Consider the following 4,826-nt stretch of genomic DNA (forward strand, 5'->3'; position numbering starts at 1 on the left):
GACCCGCAGTTGGCCCACGGGCCGTAGTTTGGACACCCCTGTATTACAAGTTATAGTAATCCGTATCGGTAACTGTGTTTCTTTGTGTTGCAATATTTTCACGAATGAAAACAGAATGATTTATGCGTAAAACTCGGTCACTATAACAAAAGATTTAATACAGTTAATAGATATTCTTAGCTAACGTATATTTTAGCTTCCCAGGCAACGTTAATCTAGGTTTTTTATATATACTGGTAATGTTAGCATGCTTCTGATAGTTAATGTTGGTCTTATAAAACGCTAACGTAGATTACTGATTGCATGACGTGTTTGTTTAACATGCCTTAACAATTTTATCTGTTTTTTGTTCAAACTAAAATAGCTAATGAGCTAGCTAATTTTGGTGCAGTTATTTGAGATGACATTCAGTGCTTTCTTGAAAGAAGGTGGGTACATTAGGTTAAAGCTATAGCCTATACATCATGCAATGCCAAAATAACACAGCTTTAACCTATTATGTTATGATATCTAGTTAGGTCAATAATAATTTCTGTTGTGCTTTTATAGTTTTAGTTACTTGTCTTTAATGATTTAGTGAATACATGAGGCAAACATAAATATGAACTTTGATTCTTGTGAGAAGGCAATGCATGTTTTTTATTTTTTATTTTTAAACAGCGTGTCTAAAATTCAACATGGCAGAAAGCAGGCAGCCAGACATTAAGGTGTATGACCAGTCAGGCACAAAAGTTGACACAGAGGTTTTTGAAGAAATAGTGAAGGAGTCACCTGGAACTTTGAGAATCAAGTTGGGCAATGAAGGACTTGGTATTCATTTAGACAATTCACAAATTAATTTGTTTAGTTTAAAGGCCAGAATGAGAACATTTATCGTCTTAAAATACAGCATTTTTTACGTATTTTAAGATGATATTTTTATGTAATCTTTACTTAAAAAAGTTTTTTTTTGTAATATGTTTTTTGTACCAATTTCATAATGAACAGGTGATTCACAATCATCATCATGCTCGGGTTCATCTGATGACACCGTCATCCTGAATTTCATGATGCGTGACCCTGTTGAAGAGGATGCCGCTGCCAAAGGAAGCCAGCCTAAAAGGCCATGCCACATAAACTACGAGGCAAAAGTGGTAAGTCCAATCTGAATGTTGTTTCACCATGTGTTCTTTAGATAATAATTTTCCCCATCATTATTACATATGGTTTTACAACAATGGAAAGCACAGTTTACTACACCTATAGTTGATTGAAAAAATCTTAATATCTAAGCCTGGTGGTGAACGCATTATGCAAGAATATGGAAAAACCAAATCCCTGACAGATAATTAACATACTTGCTGCTGAGATGACAGAAACACATAGATGAGCATTAAGCAAATAGCTGGGCTGTAAATAAACATTGTTATTATTTTACAAATATTAATTATGTAAATTGTGTTGTGCAATGTCATTTGAGTGAGATGTTAACTTTGAATTCATATACTAGGAAGCCAAATCATCAGGGGCCTCATTTATAAAGCGTGCGTACGCACAAAACGGGGCTGGAAACGTACGTACGCCAGTTCCCATGCAAAGGTTGTGATCTATAAAAAGCAAACTTGACGGGAGAATGTGTGTACCTTTAAGCAAAACTTTGAGCCGGGCGTACACACATTCTGGAGACAAAGGGAATTGACGACACAGATGGTGAGGTTGTGATCTGAAGTTAAATTATAGAAAATAAATGTGAGAAGAACGATTATAAGAATTTATGACATTTAATTTTCACTCCATTTCATATGTTATATCCACATTATCATGAAGATTAAATCTAACAGTATTATCTGTGCCGATTGTTTTAGGCTATATACATCTAGTAAAATATAAACGTAATTCAAAATGTATTCAAAAATAAAAAAATAATCAGCGCTGCCTTACAGTCACATTGTCCACAAAGGGAGCGCAGGAGGAGATGGCGCGACTACATGTGATACAGAATAGCATGAAATACCCTTTTATTAGAGAACTGCAGAACACAGTGTAAAAACTAAATATTTTCCTTAATGTACATATATCATAAAATTCTGCAAATACAGTCATGAAGCACAATCGCTACTCATCATCGGTCCTAACTATTACGGTGTTCATTACAAAACCGTCATGAAGAAGTGTGTTCACTATAACATTTTCGTTTTAAATTTTCGTCCACAAATTAATTATGTGATTTTGTCAAGGTGTTAACGATCAGTCTAATTGCTAGAAACATATAAATCTTCCGGTGACCCGGGTATGTAATGCTTCATGATGGCACTGCTGGCACTGTTGGAGGATTACACAATGGCAGAATAAGGAGAGAACAAGTTTTCAGGGACCATGATGATGACTGGCTAATAAGCCGATTTAGATTCCCTAGAGCTGTGCTCTTGGATCTGTGTGCTGAATTGGGTCCAGTATTAGAGAGGACGACATATCGGAACCATGCCATCCCAGTCCAAATACAAGTCCTCACCACTCTGGGGTTCTTGGCAAACGGCTGTTTCCAGTGGGACAGGTAAATTATTTATATATATAAAAAAACTTTGTCTCTAAGACCTTTTTGTATATGAAATAATTCTATTTGAATCTATCATTTCACCCTATAGGTCTGGTATATCACAACCGTCCCTGAGTGCCATAATATCTGTTGTTTGAATGGTATACTTAATATGGGTACATATACATCAGGTTCCCCTACACTGTGCAAGAACAGGCTGAAATTAATATGCAATTTGTGCAATGTCTGGTTTCCCATATGTAATCGGCGCAATTAACTGCAGTCATGTTGCTATAAGGGCACCATCTGAAAATTAATTTGCTTAACTTAATAGAAACAATGTGCATTCTATTAATGTGCAAATCATATGTGACTCCAACATGACCGTCACAAACATTGTGGCACGCTGGCCTGGTTCAACACATGATTCCTTTATCTTGACACATAACAGTGTAGGGAACAGACTAAATGCAGGCGTAGTACATGATGGCTGGCTTCTTGGTGAGGTTAACAATATTAAAAAGTAGAAACTGTAACAATTTTGTTTTTAATATAATTATAACAATGTTGTTTTTCATATAATTATAACCTGCAGGCGACAGTGGCTACCCCCTGAGACGCTGCTCCTCACCCCATTTTTAAACCTGCAGAGCGCAGAGGAAACTCAATATAACAAGGTCCACTCTCGTGTCTGCGCAGTAATGGGCGTGTAAAAATGGGCATGTACAGGGTGGGATATGAGGCTGGTTCACGTACGCACATCTGTGGGTGATCTGTGATTTATAAAGGGAACATTGCTTACAGGTGTGCGTACGCACGGTTTTATAAATCAGAATATTTTTTGCCGTACGCCATTTTTGGCTTTTGGGCGCACGTAAACTTTTAGTAGGGATCCTACACACAGTTATATAAATGAGACCCCAGGTGTGTACTCTGAGTGTATGTATGAAAACAATAATTAGATGTATTATATTAATAATTCACATCTTTATAAACTGTGACCTATAAAAAAGCATGTTGATAACAAATCATCACTAGTTCAATCCCAAGTGCAGTTTCATTCTCTTACTTATTCTCTTACACTATTCAGAACAAAAGCTTCATTAAGCAGTGTTTCGAAAGTGGCCATCACTACAGTACAGTATATGCCTTTGTCTTGTCTTTTAACAGCTTAATTTAAAACGGGGAACCGGAATGAAACACAGGCAAGGAGGCTCTCAGGGATATGAAACGGCCAGCCGTGCCGTCATCAGCACACCAGACCAAATATGAGTGTTTCATTTAAACAAAACAAACAAGGATAGAGCATCAACATGACCTTAGACTGATGGCTGTGAGTGTTTCTCTGTTTATTTTTGTGTCAGCTTTCTACAGTAGTGCAGAAACCTAAAGACTAGGGCAGCTATGTAAGCCTCCATCCTCAGCGAGATCATCAAATCCCAAAGAATTAGATCGTCAGAAAATCCTATGCCCGGTAGAGTTGAGTCAAATCCTGGGCAGGCGTGTCATGGCTGTGTTTAAGCTGGGCATTTCCATTTCCTGGGCATAAGTCCCTGCCTTATTTACAACAAAATATTATGTTATGAAGTTTTAGTGTAATGCATTTAAACCATTAAACCATATACCGTATTTTTTGGTTTCAAACGGAACACAGTGCTTCTCCCTTTTGTAAGGTGTAACCGCTATATCGGTTGGAAAAACCACTGTGCCACAGTACCTGCATGTAAACCCAGGCTCAGGAGGGGCCTGTGTACAAAGACTGTACCATGCACACTTCCTAAACAAATGCGCTTAAGCAGGTCCTAAGTCAGTACACCCTTGTAAGACACCTAGACCCAGGGATAGATTTGAAAATCACGGGGTCTTTAAATGTAGCTTATAGGCACAATTCCTTTACCAAACAGGCTTAAAAACGGTCTTGTCAAGAACTCCAAGATCCAAAGCCACAAGGGCTTTGCAAAGTTCATTAACACTCCCTATCCAATGATACAAACGTACACCAGATCTCTAGAAGCAACCAAATTGCAGAAACCCAGGATTAAACCAGGGACCTTTAGATCTTCAGTCTAACGCTCTCCCAACTGAGCTATTTCGGCAACAGGATGCAACGCTGTGAGCATTAGCAACGGGACGCGAGTGTGAGCATGTGAGTCTCTGGCTTCGGTAACTCTTTTACCCAAGATTCATATCTAGAGGGCATGGGAGCCACAAACATTGTAAAGCCTTTGTTTTGTTAAGACCCCACAATGCTTTGCAAAGTTCACTCTATAGCCTCAGCCTCTTGTTTGAGGTAGGTTTACAAAATTGCTGG

At 38.0% G+C, this 4,826-nt stretch overlaps 1 non-coding gene across 1 annotated transcript; it reads right to left on the reverse strand.

Moving 5' to 3' along the window:
- Positions 1 to 4,538: 4,538 nt before the first annotated feature.
- Positions 4,539 to 4,611, reverse strand: trnaf-gaa. Its single transcript has one exon. It is a non-coding gene; the product is annotated as a tRNA-Phe (tRNA).
- Between the last annotated feature and the right edge of the window lie 215 nt (positions 4,612 to 4,826).

This window comes from Tachysurus fulvidraco, unplaced genomic scaffold (assembly GCF_022655615.1).
Source record: "Tachysurus fulvidraco isolate hzauxx_2018 unplaced genomic scaffold, HZAU_PFXX_2.0 HiC_scaffold_196_np12, whole genome shotgun sequence".
Taxonomy (NCBI): domain Eukaryota; kingdom Metazoa; phylum Chordata; class Actinopteri; order Siluriformes; family Bagridae; genus Tachysurus; species Tachysurus fulvidraco.